General features: G+C 35.7%; 1 long non-coding RNA gene across 2 annotated transcripts in view; it reads right to left on the reverse strand.

Annotated features, from left to right (window-relative positions):
- The window catches only part of LOC309623718, a 929788-nt gene that overhangs the window by 91371 nt on the left and 818803 nt on the right, over positions 1–19614 (reverse strand). For both annotated transcript variants that reach the window (XR_014241493.1, XR_014241494.1), the window contains exon 19: positions 2190–2344. This is a non-coding gene — a long non-coding RNA (uncharacterized lncRNA). The remainder of the gene's footprint in view (positions 1–2189; positions 2345–19614) is intronic.

The raw sequence follows: 19614 nt of genomic DNA on the forward strand, positions 1-19614 counted from the left end.
CAATGTAGGTTCAATTTTAACGTGCTTACCACACCAAGGCAAGATGTTAATAATGAGGGCAAGGGAAGGAGTGGGAGGGGGAGTATATGGGAACTCTGAACATGCTGCTCAAGTTTTCTGCAAGCTCAAAACTATTCTAAAAATAAATTCCAATAATTCAAAAAATGTAAAGAGAATAAGAAAGGCATATTAAGTTAATACTAAACTAAAAACTTTGGAGTAGGCATATTAATTTCAACAAGGCTGATTTAAGAATCAGCTTGGGACACCTGGAAACAAAGGGCAGGGTTAGCCCCTACAGCCAGTGCTGCTTTACAAGATTTGGACTAAACACATAACTGAGTCTTTTGCTCCATGTGGGAGTGAAGAAAAGTGTAGGAGGGGCCTTGCCTCCAGCCTTACAGTGAGCTCCCTGAGGGGTTGTTCTCTATCTTGTTTCACACTGAGACTGTTTATAGGTGACATTCTTTCTGGGTCAAAACCATTCCAGTGGGGGTAAGCTGAGACGAAGTGAGAGAGTGTCATTGACATATAGACACTACCAAATGTAAAATAGATAGCTGGTGGGAAGCAGCCGCATAGCACAGGGAGATCAGCTCGGTGCTTTGTGACCACCTAGAGGGGTGGGATAGGGAGGGTGGGAGGGAGATGCAAGAGGGAGGAGATATGGGGATATATGTATACATGTAGCTGATTCACTTTGTTATACAGCAGAAACTAAAACAACATTGTAGAGCAATTATACTCCAATAAAGATGTTAAAAAAAAATTTTTTTTAATTAAAAATACCAAGGAAAAGGTGGGACATTACATATTAATAAAAGTATCAATTCTCCAAAAAGACATAAAAATCCTAAAGTTGTGGAATCTGACATCAAGCTTTCAATATATGTGAAGCAAAAACTGATAGATCAAGTAGGTACAGAATCAGTAAGGATAGACTTGACCTGGACAGTAATAGCAATCAAACTAATATAATTGGCATTTATAGAATACTCCACTCAACAACAATAAAATATACATTTTTCTCAAGCTCATGTGGTTCACAGAGAAGAGTCTCAAGAGGAATTTTAAAAAGCAATAATATAGAATTAAAAATTTAAAAAAAATTGTAGATACAGAGAAAGCAGTGCTGAGAGGAAAATTAAGTGCATATATTCAGAAAGAAGAAAGATCTATAATCAGTAATCTGAGCTCCACCTCAGGAAACTAGAGAATGAAGAACAATTTAATATTAGTGTAAGCAGAAAGTAAAAAGAAATAATACATATGTGAGCATAAGTTATTGAAACTGAAAACTTTAGTAGAGAAAATCAATGAAACCAAAAACTTCTTTGAAAAGACCAGCAAAACTGATAAACCTCTAGCCAGGTTAACAGAAAAAGAAAAGAAAAGAAAAAATAATTACCAATATCAGAAATTAAAGAGACGTCATCCTGACCTGTTTCATGAATGTTAAAAAGGCAGTAAAGAACAACAAGCAGAACTCTATAATTTAGATGAAACAGAATGATTTCTTCACAGACACAAATGCTTAAAACTTACACAAGGAGAGACAGGTCATCTGATCAGGCCCATATCTATTAAAAAAAAATTGTATCAATAATCAAAAACCTTCCAAAAAAGAAACCTTCAGTTCAGATAGTCACCGGTGAATTTTACCAAATCAAAAGAAATGGTGCCAATTACCACAATCCCTTCCAGAAAACAGAAGCTGAGGAAACTCATTCTATGAGGTCAGCATTACCATAATACCAAAACCAGACACAAGCATTACGTGAAATAAAAATATTTATATATCATGTTAAGAAGTTGAAAACTTTCTCACTAAAATCTAGAAAAAAGGAAAGATATTCTCTTTTACTCTTCCTATTCTCCGTTTTACTGAGATTTTTAGCTAGTACATTAAAACAAGAAAGAAAAAAAAAGAGAAAGTATTTGGCTTGGAAAGGATTAAATAAAGCTGTCTATACTTGCAGATGACATGATTGTCTCTGCAGAAAAATATAATTTTGGAAAATTATGGAAATAATAAAGGACTATAACAAGGTCACAGGATTCATGGTTTAGTATATATTCTTGTGTATATGCTATACATACATATATATGTATTTTGTATATATACCGTACATATAAATATAAACACACATACATTTAATAAGTCAATGAAATTTGAAATTAAAACATACCATGTTGGGCTTCCCTGGTGGTGCAGTGGTTGAGAATCTGCCTGCCAATGCAGGGGACACGGGTTCGAGCCCTGGTCTGGGAAGATCCCACGTGCCGCGGAGCAACTGGGCCCGTGAGCCACAACTACTGAGCCTGCGCGTCTGGAGCCTGTGCCCTGCAACAAGAGAGGCCGCGATAGTGAGAGGCCCGCGCACCGCGATGAAGAGTGGCCCCCGCTTGCCGCAACTAGAGAAAGCCCTCGCACAGAAACAAAAACCCACCACAGCCAAAAATAAATAAAATAAATAAATAAAATAAATTTCTAGTTAATATTAAAAACAAAAAAAAACATACCATGTATATTGTACCATAAAAATGAAGTACTTAAATATAAATCTAACAAAATATGTACAGGAACTATATGTGCAAAAGTATAAAATGCTGATAAAAGAAACCAAAGATTAAATAAATCAAGAGTTATTCTGTGTATACTGACTGGAAAAATCAATATTATTAAGATGTTTATTCTTCTTAACTGTATCTATATATTCCATGCAATTCCAATCAAAATTCCAGTGAGCTATTTTCTTGATATTGACACACTAATATCAAGTTAATGTGGAAAGGAGAAAGACCTAAAAGAGCCAAAATAATAATAGAAGATTAACAGCATAGCTGTAGTGCTAACAATTCCTGATTTCAAGAATTACTATAAAGCTACAGTAATCAAGAGAGTATGATATTGGCTCAAGAATAGACACATAGATCAATTAAACCATATAAACAGCCCAGAAGGAGATGCACAGAAATGCAGTCAACTGGTATTTCACAAGGGACAAAGACAATCAAGAGAGAAATAGATGAATGGATAAACAAAGTGTGGTACATTCAAACAGTGCAATATTATTCAATGAAGAAAAATAAATGAACTAAAATGCCATGAAAGGATATGGATGAATATTAAATGTATAGGGTAAAATGAAAGAAGCCAGTAGCAAAAGTCTACATACTGAATTATTCTACTTATATGACATCTGGAAATGACAGAACCTATAGGCATGGTAAATCAGGAATGGCCAGTAGATTAAAGAAGGGCTAGAAATGATGATGAAACACAGGGAATATGTTCAGCGTTTCAAAACAATGCTGTATACTTTCATTGCAGATACATGACACTAAGCATTTGTAAAATTCCATAGAGCTTTACAGCTCAAATAGTAAATATTAATATAAACAAATTTAAAAAAATCATTTAAGAGGTCAGGGGAATCCAGGATGGGTGCAGAATGTAACTCGGGGCTGGGTATATGGGAACTCTCTGTATTACCCTTTCAATTTTTCTATAAATCTAAAATCTTTTCTAAAAACAAAAACTTATTTTTAAAAAATTCTGCAAGACACAAATAGAATACATTCAAAGAAAGTCACATCATAGTCAAGCATCATAAATGAAAATAATATTTAACCAGAAAATAAAAAGATACATTATATTCTGGCACAACAATAAGAAGAATGAGAGCTAACATCATCAGAAACAAGTGAAGCCAGAGATAATAAAATCATATATTTAATGAAATTATAGGAAAAATGTGTAACCCCCAAATTTTATATCTACTAATAATTTTGTCCCCAAATTAAGGTTAAATAATGAAATTTTCAAATAAACAAGAACAGGCAGAATTTGTTGCTAGCTGAACCAGACTGCAAGGAATACTGTTGATAGCGCTTCAGATAAGACAAAGAAAACCAAACCAAACCAAAACAAACAAACAAAAATGAGCACAAATTTACTGATGTACGTTTCTGCAGGAAGAAATGAAGATCACCGGAAAGGGAAATTGTGAATTTAACTATAAAATAATATTTATAAAATATATTAAATAGTTACTAACTCTTTAAAGAAAAAACTACACTGTGGATACATAACACATAATAGAAGGAGAATGAGTGACAACTAAAGTACAAAGGACAAAACAACAATACATGGTATTTTACTTACAATAATGGCTAATGGGCATAATTTAAGTCACTTTGAAAAGTGAAAGATTAAAAAGCTGAATTTAGAAAATAACCAGTAATAACACAAAGCAACATACATTTAAAACATTGACAGAATTAACAGGAGCTACAGAAAAATATACAATGAACCACAGCTATTTCAAATAGGATTTTCTCATAATTAAAAACAAAAAAATCAGTAATGCTATAAAAGCTTTATTTTTTATTGAAGTAAAATTGATGTATACCATTATAAAAGTTTCCGGTGTGCAACACTGTAATTCAATACACAACGGGATCATCATCAAAAGTGTAGTTATCATCCATCACCACAGAGTCGATCCCTTTTACCCATTTTGCCCACCTCTCAACCCCTTCTCCTCTGCTATATCTGTTCTAGATATAAAAGTTTTAAACTATATTATTATCTAACTTACCTAACAGAAATTTATAGAATACTACATCTGGCAGCTAAAATACATAGTCTTTGGGGCTATAAAACAAGTCTCAATAAGTCACAAAGGATCATATGTTCTGTGAACATACATAAATGAATAAGTGTTTTCGCGAAGAATAATGAGATAATCTTATGTGTTTGAGAATTAGCAGTACGTGTCTAAATTAACACTTCTTTAAAAAAATGCAATGGGAATTTAAAATATATTATTGACAGTATGGAAATAGAAATTTCCCTTATCAAAACTTATATGATTGAGGCAAAACAGTCTTTGGATATACTTTATCATTTAAATATGAAAGTTTAAAAAATCAATAAGCTAAGCCTCCATCTCAAGATTCTAAAAAGGAAAAAGGAAAATTTAAAACCCAGAGGAAGAAGAAGGATAAAAAGTAGAATGATGAGAACAAAGATCAAAGATATAAAATAGAGAAAAATAACAAAGCCATAAGCTTTAATCTTTGAAAGTTTAATAAAATTGATAAACTCTGTAGTAGTAGAATAATACCCCCTCCCAAGTTGTAAAAGTGTTATTTCCCAGAACCTGGGAATATGTTCCCTTACATGGCAAAGAGACATTGCAGATGCAGTTAAGTTAGGATCTCCATAGCGTTTCCTGAATTACCCTGGTGAGCCAGTGTAATCACAAAGGTCCTTATTTTGAAAAAGAGTAGACGAGGGAAGCAGAAGTGTCGGAGTCAGAAAAGGAGATGTGACAGTGGAAGCAAAGTGAGAATGATTTCATTTCAGGCTGTAAGTATGGAAGGGGGCCAGTAGCTGAGGATTGGGGAGAGCCTCTAGAAGCTGAGAAAGGCAAGAAAATGGATTCCCAGAATGTGCAGAAGGAATGGGGTCCTGTAAACATTTTAACTGTAGCTTAGTTAGACCTATTTTGAACTGTGATCTCCAGAACTGTAAAATAATAAATTTGTGGTGTTTTAAGTCACTAAGATTGTGTTAATTTGTTACAGCAGCAACAGGAAACTAAGAGAAACCCTTAGCAAGACTGATAAAAAATGTAAAGTACACACAAATTAACGTTAACTGAAAGCAATATAGTGGTGCCAATACACATATTTTCAAATTAAAGGAGAATAAGAGAATAGTGTATTTCCTTCTTGATTTTCAATACTGTATTTAGCAGAAACCAACTTTATTTATTAGCATAAGGACATAGGGGCGACAATGAAAAACAACAATCATAAGGAGAAAAAAGAAAAGAAAACAAAATGTACTATTTAATTAATTGTAAATGGATTAAAAAAATCATCCATTTTTAATTTGCTGTTTGTTAACTTTTTTTTTTTAACAGCTTTATTGGAGTATAATTCCTTTACAGTGTTGTGTTAGTTTCTGCTGTATATCAAAGTGAATCAGCTATACATATACATATAGCCCCAGATGCCCTCCCTCTTGCCTCTCCCTTCCCCCGTCCCTATCCCACCCCTCTAGGTGGTCACAAAGCACGGAGCTGATCTCCCTGTGCTTGAGTATCCTTTTAAAACAGCAAGATGTCCGGATCCTAATATCAATAAAACAAATTAGGACAATAAATGACTCCATTAAAATAAATCTGTTGCCCATAAATTTTCTAGCAATTAATATAAATCAACTTTATTATAAATTGTATAGTACACTCCTGCCAAATTGAGAACTATATATTTTATTTCCATCTGTATTTTGAAGTGTGAATACTAGAAAATTAGCTTTAATAAAAGCTCAATTAATCTAAGTAATAATGCCTAAATATCTCTTGGTGTGAAGGGTCTTGAAACACATGATTTTCCATCCCAATGCCAGTTTTGTCTAATCATCTTATGGGCAAAATTTATGTCATATTTTTGCTTTGAAAAATCTATTTGGAACAAAGAAAACTATAGTTAGGCAACAATTCCTGTATTGTTGAAAATTAGCAACTGTTATCACAACAACAACAATAAAATGTACTTTGACTCCAATGTAATTTTGTACTTAATTTTTCTCTTAAATTTCAAGAACCATTTTTTATTAAACCCATATAAGAAAATTTACTTATCGGTGTTATTTATATTTAATTTACAAGAAGACTGAAGCAACAGTTATGTCACTATTATATATTGCTTAAATTTTTTCACTGATTTTATGTTAGAGTTATTTGGAAAGTTTATAGTCCTTAAATTTCGATTAATGTCCTCACATTTTGTTGCATGTGTGCTCAGTTCTCCCAAAAATTATTTGAACTTGACCACTCTGAATATAAAGCTGGCATTCAAGTCAATCAAAAAATTACTTATGTCTCTGGTGAAATGTCTATTTACGTCTTCCGCCCATTTTTTAATTGGATTGTTTGTTTTTTTTGATATTGAGCTGCACGAGCTGTTTGTATATTTCGGAGATTGATCCTTTATCTATTGTTTCACTGGCAAACATTTTCTCCCATTCTGAGGGTTGTCTTTTCATCTTATTTATGGTTTCCTTTGCTGTGCAAAAGCTTTTAAGTTTAATTAGGTCCCAGAAGACATACAGATGGCCAAGAGGCACACAAAAAGATGCTCAACATCACTAATTATTAGAGAAATGCAAGTCAAAACTACAGTGAGGTGATACCTCACACCGGTCAGAATGGCCATTATCAAAAAATCTAGAAACAATAAATGCTGGAAAGGGTGTGGTGAAAAGGGAACCCTCCTGCACTGTTGGTGGGAATGTACGTTGATACAACTATGGAGAACAGTGTGGAGGTTCCTTAAAAAACTAAAACTAGAACTACCATATGACCCAGCAATCCCACTACTGGGCATATACCCTGAGAAAAGCATAATTCAAAAAAGAGACATGTACCACAGTGTTCACTGCAGCACTATTTACAATAACCAGGACATAGAACTAACCTAGATGGATAAAGAAGATGTGGCACCTACATACAATGGAATATTACTCAGTCATAAAAAGAAACGAAACTGAGTTATTTGTAGTGAGGTGGATGGACCTAGAGTCTGTCATACAGAGTGAAGTAAGTCAGAAAAAGAAAAACAAATACGTATGCTAACGCATATATATGGAATAGATTCCATATATGCAATCTAAAAAAAAAAAAAATGGTACTGATGAACCTAGTGGCAGGGCAGGAATAAAGATGTAGACATAGAGAATGGACTTGAGGATATTGGGTGGGAAGGGAAAGCTGGGGCGAACTGAGAGTAGCATTGACATACATACATTACCAAATGTAAAACAGTTAGCTAGTGGGAAGAAGCAGCACAGCACAGGGAGATCAGCTCGGTGCTTTGCGATGACCTACAGGGGTGGGATAGGGAGGATGGGAGGGAGGCTCAAGAGGGATATGGGGATATATGTATGCATATGGCTGATTCACTTTGTTGTACAGCAGAAACTAACACAGTATTGTGAAGCAATTATACTCCAATAAAGATCTATTTAAAAATTACTTAGGATTTAAGTGAAATTCATTAAGACTAAGTACTTAATGAAAATTAGCAAGGTCTTTTATCTCTCTTTAGAAACAAATATCCATTTTTACCTTTACTTGATATATCTGAAGTAACATATATAGATTTGCCTTTGAATATTACATTTCTTCCATCTGGTCCACTACTATTTTGGAAAGCTTGGCCCTTTCTGAGTGAGAAACATAAGATTTGAAATGATTAAGGTCCATTTATAACATTACTATTTGCTTAAATTTTATATCATTATCTGTCATTATTGAGTAGAATGCATCACCCCTGAAGGAGGCATATGAGTCTAACGGTAAAAATATAAGGATGAGGCATATATTTAGGTCATGGATAACTCAGCAGGTAATGAAGAACGGAGTAGGCATTTAAAATCCCCTACATTTGAAAATCTTGTAAGCCAAAAGATGATTCTTAAACTACAGAAAATGTTATGTGTTTATCTAGTTGCTTGATATTGTTTTTTGTCACTTTTTATTGAATAATGGACATTGTGTGTAGAATAGTGCTGACTGAGGTCAGAGCAAGAACATGGACCCAAACTGTCTCTCCTCCCAAGCCCACTGAAAGCAAGATGACAATGGAGACTTAGATAATGATTCTGTTAAGGTCAGCCTCCTGGACTGACCTCAGGGCCAGGGAAAGAAATGTAGCAGTAAATGGAAAATAACCAGGACATATTTCCTGGACAGTCATTTAAAAATGTAAGATTTCACAAAATATTACATGATATCATTTTACTATCTTGTTGTAAATGTGTAACTTCTCTCTTCTAATGGGACAAACAGAACTTTCCAACACCAAGCTAGCAAATCATTACATTTCATTAATCTCATTTTTTCTGATAGAAAAAAATATATATATTAATAAGGCCAATAACCAAAATTTCCTTGAGCAGCAAGTGAAATTATAAAAGTAATTTTTGCAAATAAACTCATAATCATTCCAGAAGAATTGTGAGTTTCTGGAAATCTAAAGGATGTCATATAATTATATTATTTCTTTTTAAAATATTTTCTAACAATGTGTGTGTTTAATTTGGGTGCTATAGGAAACATACAGCACCAAAATTAAACACATCCATGTACACACTCTCACAATTATATAGCATGTTTTTACTTTTGAGGGATAGATAGATAACAAAGCAATAAAATATAAATCATAAATCAGAATACAGCTTCACAGCCTGCAACTTCCCCTTTGAAACATAAGGTATGAAATTTTTGAAACAAAATTATAAAGAATGAGAACATTTGAAGGTAAGCCCAAGGCAATACAGCAAACAAAGGTCTCATTTGTATAAATAGAGTTGTATTAGAGGATAGATATAACAGAATGAGTTGCTATAAACAGGACTCAAAAGTTTTATGACAAAACGACTAATCAAACAAGTTTTTCTAGAATGAAGCAGTGATTGCACAGAGTCTAGTTATAGAAAAATAAATATATTCAAAATCTATGGTTCTCATTTTTCTTTACTGATCTTTTCCAACGTCCAGAAATCTCTTTCTCCTTTTTTTTCTCCTTGCTCTCTCTTTCATGTGTGGGTTATTGTTCCTCCTAAATTCATATGCTGAAACCCCACCCCCACAGTGTGATGGTGTCAGGAGGTGGGGCCTTTGGGAGGTGACAGGGTTAATGGCTTTATAGGAGCCACCAGAGAGGTTACTGCTCTCTGCTGTTCACCCTGTGAGGATACAAGAAGTCAGCAGTCTGCCACTTGGAAGAGCGCCCTTACCAGAACTTGACCATGCTGGCACTTGGATCTTGGATTTCCAGCTTCCAGAACTGTGAGAAATAAGTTTATGTTTTTTATATGCCACCCAGTCTATGGTATTTTGTTACAGCAGCCTGAAAGGACCAAGAGAGTGTAGAGAATACATATAGAAATTAAACCAATGTATAGAAAGGATGAGGAATTTACCAACATCTAATTAGTTTCTAGGTATCTATTTCTTAATTATCTTTTGCCAGACTCTTTTTGTCTACCCAGAACTGTCCAAGTAATTAAAAACAAAATTCCAGTCAGCAAAAGTGGCAATGCCATTAGACATCATGGTTCCCCAGAAATTAATTTAAATCAACCATAGAGACATATTGTTTTTACCAACTGATGAAGGAAGCCTTCTTCAAGAAGAAATTGCACCTATTAAAAAAAGGCATCTGTGGGCTTCCCTGGTGGCGCAGTGGTTGAGAATCTGCCTGCTAATGCAGGGGACACGGGTTCGAGCCCTGGTCTGGGAAGATCCCACATGCCACGGAGCAGCTGGGCCCGTGAGCCACAACTACTGAGCCTGCGCGTCTGGAGCCTGTGCCCCGCGACGGGAGGGGCCGCGATAGTGAAAGGCCCGCGCACCGCGATGAAGAGCGGTCCCCGCACCGCGGTGAAGAGTGGCCCCCACTTGCCTCAACTAGAGAAAGCCCTCGCATGAACCGAAGACCCAACACAGCCAAAAATCAAATAAATAAATAAATAAATAAAGTAGCTATTAAAAAAAAAAAAAAAAAAGGCATCTGTGACCAAAACCAATAAAATTAAAAGCCCTTTTAAATTTAAATAAGATTTTGAAAATTTGAGGAAAAAATTAAATAGATGGTAGGAAATAAAATCAAATAAACATGTCATAAATCAGGGACAATAAAGATGGGCACCAAACTCCCATCCAGAACACTGAGTATGGAAAGAGTGTTTTCAACTAACAAAGTTAACAGAATTTAAAACAGGCATCCAACCAAACCACAAATCAAATGTGAAGGTGGAATAAAGACATTTTCAGATATGCAAACATTAAAAAATATATCAGTAAGATCTTGCTTTGGGCTGGCTAACTGAAATGCATTCAGGTTCCTATAAAAAAAAATACTGTAAACAGCGTGGCTTATAAATAACAAACCTTTATTTCTCACAGTTCTGGAGGCTAGGAAGTCCAATATCAAGACACCAACAGATCTGGTGTCTGGTGAGGACCCATTTCCTCATTGACAGCCCTCTTCACACTGTAACTTCATGTGGCAGAAGGAGCCCCGGGATCTCTATCATTTTTCTTTTATAAGGACCCTAATTCCATTCATGAGAACTCCATCCTCATGACTTCATCTAATTCTCATCAACTCCCAAAGACCCCACCTCCTAACACCATGACAATGAAGGTTAGGATTTCAACATATGAATTGTGGGTGTGGCGGCACAGAGGACAGAAGCATTCAGTCCACTGCAGATGGGTTGCAGCAAAATTAATTAGTGAACCAAGAAGGAAGAACATATGAGACCCAGGAAGAAAGCATTCAAACTGGCCTGATAATTTGATGCTGGGAAGTAAAAAGCACCAATCTATGTAGGGAAGAGTTCCTGAGTGGTCTGAAATGTCAAATCAGAAAGCTGAGATTTACCATTTTGAATGCAGAGAAATTCAAAAAGAGTACATCAGACAGCAGTACAGAAGTCATGATGCTAATCTTGGTGCTACCACAAACTACCTGAGTGAATTTTTTAACTTAAACTTAGCCTTAAGTGTCACAGTCAGAAGGACTGGATGATAAACGGCCAGAACAACCCTCCAAAGCTAAAGGGAGGATTAAGCCAGGTCCTGCAGCTGACAGCATGCACACACTCAGGACAGGCAGAGGAGTTCAAACACCAGGAAGATGCTCTCAAATGTGCACAGAATGTAGTCTGGGGTTAAGCGGTGAAGTTTACATTCTAATATGTGAAAATTAGTACTGAGAAATTAAATTATAGTCACTGATTAAGGAAAGGAATTTGTTCTCTGAATAAGGAACTGTTCTCAATGCCCTGAAAAAATTAATAATAGAAGAGATAGATACTATCTAAAAATTCTATGTCATTGTAGACAGTGTGAAATATATATTAGCAAGTTAATACCTTATTGTCATCAGTATTATTATGGGTATTCACTTTTTTTTTTTAATTTAAAGTAATTACGTTACAAGTGCAATAGCTAAATTTACTTCCACGTTTAAATCTGTCAATGGACAGGAATAAATGTAGCTATATCATCAGTCTTGTTTTACACTGCAGCACTTTGGGAAGGTCTTTCAGGCATGTTATATTATGATACACCACCTCTTCCAGAAAGTTCAATCATCACAACATATTTATCTTTCTTGCTATGTATTGGATTCCTGATTCTTTGTCATCTTGGCACAGATGAATTTTTTAACATTATATATGAAATTGCAGAGTTAAAACTTCTCTTGTTTTTCCCTGCCTTTTTGTGTCTTCTAACACCAGAGCTGTCAAATATGATTGGCAATATTCGCGAAAACATGATTTGTTCATGTTTTCTAACCTCAGCTGGACCTGCATTGTTGCTCAACAACACTTTATTAATTCCTATCATATCTTCCAGAGCAGTGTTATCCTCTGCTTAACTAAGTACTTTCCCTCCATTCTGTTATGATTTGGAAACACTGAAAAGGCATTTCTTAACCTTAAACTTTCTGCTTATCTCTTCTCTAACATTTCCTTTCTTCCTCCAGAGAGAGAGAGAGAGAAGCAGAGAGAGAGAGAGAGAGAGAAAGAAAGAGAGAGAAGCAGAGACAGAGAATCTTTTTCTTTCCAATTAAAATCTGTATTAACCTGAGTCAATCCAAAGGCATCTCCTCTAAGAGCCTAGTCTACCAATTATGTTCTGCTTCTTAAAATACCTCTCATTGTTTTTGTACCAACAGTCACAAAACAACTGGTCAATTGTTATTAAACTAAAAACAAACAAATACAGACTAAAGTATTTCTCCACTGTTATAACTTACCTTTTTCTTCTAGTCTTTAATAAATGGCTAATGTGCCAATTTGCCTAATTTACCCAACTCTCTCTAGTCCAACCCCACCCTAAACTTTGAAGCCTGGGTTAGCTTCTTGACATTCCTTCACCAAAGCACTGATTCTTCTCTATCTGTGGTTACTTATGACTACCATTTTTTCAAATTTCAAGGACGTTATTTTCATGCTTTTCATTCTCCTCAAAATCTTTATAAATTGCAAATCTCTCCTTGAAATATCTTTTTTGAAATATCACGGTTTGCTTATTCTTTATTTTCTTTCTAAATTCAAATTTTAAAAAATCTCTTTAATGAACTTCCAGTTTGATCTTAATTAATTATTGGTCTTCCATGACCCAAAATTAATATTATCAACTAACTACTGGACTTCTACTTTCATTCATTCATTAACGCATGTATGTATTGGGCACTTACTGTGCTTTAGACAGTCTATACAGAATAATGAAAGAAGTAGAGAAAACAGAGAACAATCCTTGCCATTACAGTTTAACATTTTAGCTTTGCACTGTCTAAGATGATAGCCACTGGCCATGTGTGGCTATTTAAATTACAACTTAAAGTAAGTTAAATAAAATCATGATCCATTTTCTTAGTCACTCTATCTATATTTCATGTTATCAAAATTCACACGTGGTAGCAGCTTCCAATTTGGAAAGGCCAGATACAGAGTATTTCCATAATGCAGAAAGTTCCATTGGATAGTACTGCTCAAGCCAGAAGTAACCAATAAATAAATAAACTAGTGAAAATTAAACTGTACACTGCATGGTACACTACCATGGGGAAAAATAAAGCATGGGAAAATTATGGAAAGTGTGGGAGTGAGGTATAATCTCTTTTATAATGGTATTCAGGGAGAATTTTGTTAAAAAATATATTTGTGTAGAGACTTAAAGATGAGAGAGCAAGCTATGCAGATATGATGAAAAAGGGTATTGCAAGCAGACAGATTAGCCAATTTAAAGGTTCTAAAATATAAGCATGCTTAATTTATACCAAAAAGAGCATGGAATCTTGTGTGTCTGAAGAACAATAATAATAGGAGAAGTAAGGAAGACGCTTTGTGGCAGTAGCAACAGTGAGAAGTGTTCAGATATAGAATATATCCTGAACAATGAGCCAACAACGTATGTTGATGGAATGGATGTGAGGTGTGGCTAACAACTTCAAGATCATGGCCTGAAGAACAAGAAGGGTAGGGTACTTATTAATTTAAGGGAGGGAGATTGCAAGATTAGCAGGCTCTTACTGGAGGAGCTCCAATTAGGATATGGGTTTGGGTCCTGTTAATTTTAAAAGACCTACTTGAGATCCAAGCAAAGAAGTCAAATAGTGTTAAAGATATATTATTAGAGTTCAGGACTGAGATAAAAATGTAGGACTTGCTAGCCTATCAAAAGCACCTCAAGCTATTTAATGGAAAATACCATGCAGAAAATCAGTAAAATGAAGAATTCCAAGAACTGATCCCTGGATCTCTCCAGATTTTTTCCAAGAAATCAAAAAAGAATTCCAGTACTTTTGGACAAAATCAGGAGTGTTTGTTTTCTTAAAGCCAAATGAATAAAGAATTTTAAGGTACTGATAACCTTTACTAAATGTTGCTACCAGCTCAAGCAAAATGAAGTCAGGAAACTGATCATTGGACTTAGCAATGTAGAGGAAATACCTCATCCTTCCTGTAAATCATTTCCTCAGATGCTTTCAAAAGCCAATAATTATATCCTGGACATTTGCCTCTGGTTCACCATAAGTAGCTCTAATTTCTTGGTAAAACCATTTACCAGTTGCAATAGATTCTACCTTTTCAGAACTATCACATCAGTTTCCTTATTTTTCTATTCCAATCTCTCTGCCATTAATGTACCTCAAGTCCAAAAGTTCAGTTATACACGTTTATATCAGCCCTTGCATTTTTTTCTTATCTCCTTCAAGAGGGACTTAGCTTCAAGTCATCATTTTACCTTAGCTGTATTAATTTTCAAGAAATAAAGTTTTCTATCTTGTCATTTCTATTAGGAAAAAATCAATGATTTATGCCAGGTACCAAATGTAGTATAATCCCATTTCTCTTCGACTGTATTTTTCCATTGAATATATTCAGTATTCCATTTTTTTTTTAAATCCTTCAATTTAATTGTATGCTTCTTCAACTGTGGCCCTGTCACCTACCTGTACAAACCATTTCTTAAAATATTTACCTTTGAACACTGGCTCTATTTCCTCACTACCTTTCTCTCTTTAATGCAGAAAAATCTGTTTTCTTTCCATAACCTCTCTGAAATAACACTTCTAAAATCTTCATTGATTTCTCCACCTGGAAAGCTAGTGGTCAATATCCTTTTACTTGCTGTCTCAGCATTTGCTGCCCTCTTTCTTAAAACAGTTCCGTGATGTCACACTCTAGGCTTTCTCTTAACACTCATTTATTCTTTCTTCATCTCCTTTCAGTCTTATCCCATGCTACTTGGTCAGTATTTTGGGGTGCATTATTACTTTTTCATTGCTCCCTAGCAAAGCCCCATTACTGCTCCTACATCAATAATCCAGTCTAGCCTCACTCTTTGAAATTGTAAATCTGCATCACTGCTTTGACATCTACTTCAAAGGAACCCCATAGGTACTTAAAATGAGTTTGTAGTCTCCCTCCTTTAAAGAATTTTATTTCCCAGTCTTGCCTAAATTCTCTATCACTGTGAATAAAACCATTATTCAATTAAATATCACAATCCAGCGACAAAGAGTAACCTTGGATAACTCTGTCCCTTTAATTTCTAATTCTCCACAATGTACTTTCCATTTTACATCTTAAATATTTCTTAAATTCGTACAGATATCTATCTCCAAAGCACTTATTTGGAGCAATCATTAGCTCTCAACTGGTCCACTGTAGCAACATTTTCATCTCCTTCCTTCCAACCCTTTTGCCCCTCCAACTTTTCTTCACTCAACAGTGAGTGTTTTAGTTCTGATAATAATAAAACAACATTTTCTCTTATTATTCACTTAAATAATTACCCATTACTTTTAGGATAAAGAACAAACTGACTTTTAAAAACCCTGCAACATCTGGGACTGTCTTGTGTTTCCTATTTCCCCTACAACTGGAGAACACCTGGCTCCCTGTACTGCAGCCACACTGGCCTTACATTTCATACACACTTTCTCACATGCATGTAATACTCTTTTGTCCTCCTTTCACCTCTGTCCTCTGAACTCATTTTTTTTTTTCTTCAGGGAATTCTCCATTCATCTATCTGATGAAGTCATAGTTCATATCATGTATTTTCTAGAACTGTGCAACTGTCTATCACAACCTTCAGAATCATATAATTGTAGTTTCAGATATTGTTATGTAATTATGTCATTTGTTCCTATTTTCCTTTACTCTATATAGTCTCAAGACCTGGTGTTTCTTATAATGTGAAGTATGGATTTTTAGTGTGTAACATGGTCTCTGGAATTGTAGCCCCAAAAAATTATTTGTAGAGTTAATCAGTTAAATTCTCTCAATTAAATTCCTCTATAATATGATTTTAAACTACTTTTCTGGCTTTATATACTATCATTCCTCTACATTTGCTCACTCTAAAATAACACTTTATGACTTGCTCTTTCTGAAGATGTTTCTTACTTTTACACATTTTTCCCAAGATTTCATGCTCTTTTCTCTGACTGCACTGCTCTCTCATCCAATTCTCCATTTCTCTTCTGAAATAGTACACATATTTGAAAGCCCACCTTGAATGTTATCTCATCATTATAATATTTACTTCCTTTTAGTTTCCAGATTTTAAAAAATCTCTTCAAAGTCACTTTTTTTTCTCATTTTTAACTTTATTTTTATTGCCTGAAGTGGGTCTCTTGTAGACAGCATATTTATGGGTCTTGTTTTTGTATCCATTCAGCCAGTCTATGTCTTTTGGTTGGAGCATTTCATCCATTTACACTTAAGGTAATTATCAATATGTATGTTCCTATTACCATCTTCTTAATTGTTTTGGGTGTGCTATTGTAGGTTTTCCTTCCCTTGTGTTTCCTGCCTAGAGAAGTTCCTTTAGCATTTGTTGTAAAGCTAGTTTGGTGGTGCTGAATCCTCTCAGCTTTTGCTTGTCTGTAAAGGTTTTAATTTTTCTGTCAAATCTGAATGAGATCCCTGCTGGGTAGAGTAATCTTGGTTGTAGGTTTTTCCCTTTCATCACTTTAAGTATGTCCTGCCACTCCCTTCTGGCTTGCAGAGTTTCTGCTGACAGATCAGCAGTTAACCTTATGGGAATTCCCTTGTATGTTATTTGTTGTTTTTCCCTTGAGGCTTTTAATATTTTTTCTTTGTATTTAATATTTGATAGTTTGATTAATATGTGTCTTGGCGTGTTTCTCCTTGGATTTATCTTGTATGGGACTCTCTGTGCTTCCTGGACTTGAGTGACTATTTCCTTTCCCATATGAGGGAAGTTTACAACTATAATCTCTTCAAATATTTTCTCAGTCCCTTTCTTTTTCTCTTCTTCTTCTGGGACCCCTATAATTCGAATGTTGGTGCATTTAACGTTGTCCCAGAGGTCTCTGAGACTGTCCTCAGTTCTTTTCATTCTTTTTTCCTTATTCTGCTCTGCAGTAGTCTGCAGTAGTTATTTCCACTATTTTATCTTCCAGGCAGGTCACTTATCCGTTCTTCTGCCTCAGTTATTCTGCTATTGATTCCTTCTAGAGAATTTTTAATTTCATTTATTGTGTTGTTCATCATTTTTTGTTTGCTCTTTAGTTCTTCTAGGCCCTTGTTAAACATTTCTTGTATTTTCTCCAGTCTATTTCCAAGATTTTGGATCATCTTTACTATCATTACTCTGAATTCTTTTCCAGGTAGACTGCCTATTTCCTCTTCATTTGTTAGGTCTGGTGTGTTTTTACCTTGCTCCTTCATCTGCTGCTTATTTCTCTGTCTTCTCATTTTGCTTAACTTACTGTTTTGGGGTCTCCTTTTCACAGGCTGCAGGTTCATAGTTCCTGTTGTTTTTGGTGTGTGTCCCCAGTGACTAAGGTTGGTTCAGTGGGTTGTGTAGGTTTCCTGGTGGAGGGGACTAGTGCCTGTGTTCTGGTGGATGAGGCTGGATCTTGTCTTTATGGTGGGCAGGACCGCGTCCAGTGGTGTGTTTTGGGGTGTCTGTGACCTTATTATGATTTTAGGCAGCCTCTCTGCTAACGGGTGGGGTTGTGTTCTTGTCTTGCTAGTTGTTTGGCATAGGGTGTCCAGCACTGTAGCTTGCTGTCATTGAGTGGAGCTGGGTCTTAGCATTGAGATGGAGATCTCTGGGAGAGCTCTTGCCGTTTGATATTACATGGAGCTGGGAGGTCTCTGGTGGAGCAATGTCCCGAACTCGGCTCTGCCACCTCAGAGGCACAGGCCTGACACCCGGCCAGAGCACCAAGACCTTGTCAGCCACATGGCTGATATATACTGCCAAATAAAACTCAGGATCATCAACCAATATGAGAAATCTGAGAACCAGAAGAGATTCATCCAAATTTGTCTGGATTCTCCAAGGAGGTGGATGGGCACCAGAGGCCTCTGCTGGTACCACGGCTCTGGCTCATTGTAGTGTTCAGGCGAAGGAGAGAAGTCTGCTTTGGGTCCCTTTGTTGATCACCAAAACAGTCAAAGTAGCCCAAGACTGGAAATAACTGCAAAGCCCATCAGGTAAATGGGAAAGAAACTGGAGCACAACCACCAGTGGAGTAGCACTAGGGACTTCCCTGGTGGTCCAGTGGCTAAGACTCTGCTCCCCCAATGCAGGAGGCCCAGGTTCAATCCCTGGTCAGGGAACTAGATCCCACATGCCGCAACTAAGTGTTCACATGCTGCAACCAAAGATCCTGCATGCCGCAACAAAGATCCAGCACACGACAACAAAGATCCCAGGTGCCGCAACTGAGACCGGGCACAGCTGCTAGTGTTGGAGGGTCTCCTGCAGAGGCAGGGGTGGCTGTGGCTCACCGTGAGGACAAGGACACTGGCAGCAGAAGTTCTGGAAAGTACTTCTTGGCGTGATCCCTCCCAGAGTCCCTCTTCAAAGGCACTTAAAGCCTACGTTGAATTATAGAAACTTGTATACTTTTCATACTTTTGTCCCCAAGGGAATTGTGTACTCCTCCAGTGCGAGGACAGTGTTTCCTTTTGGTTTCTATCCCTGTGACATCTGACTCAGTGCTTTGATGGTTGAAGTCAATTATTTATTTATTTTTTATTAAGTTGGAATGCCCAAGGTCACAGAGGAAAGGCAAGTATCAAAATCCATGTCACCTCATCCCATTACATGACATAGTTCAACCTTGCATGAAAATTTGTTGGCAATATAATGGACAGACTCTATTATTTAAAACGCAACTTTAAGCAGATGTGAACATTAGGAGTAGATGGCCATCATGATTTGTTAGTTATTAAAATTTATTTTTTGATTAAATGAAAAAATTCTAAATATATTGTCATCTATTAGGCTCTGATTTGGCCAGTTGCCTAATACTTCTCTACATGGTTGTAATCTTGGAATATTACATAAGTCATTCTTTAGTTAGGCTAAATTACTTTAAGTGATGCTACTCTTTAGAATCAAAGACTTAGATTAAATCCTTAAAACATCAATGGAATTTACAGAATTTACAACATGCTAGTTAATGTTTCTCACATTTTAGTTATTGATTTCCATTTTCTATGAATATCAAGATTAATTATTT

Source organism: Balaenoptera borealis, assembly GCF_965194805.1.
Source record: "Balaenoptera borealis genome assembly, chromosome: 2".
In the NCBI taxonomy this organism is placed as follows: domain Eukaryota; kingdom Metazoa; phylum Chordata; class Mammalia; order Artiodactyla; family Balaenopteridae; genus Balaenoptera; species Balaenoptera borealis.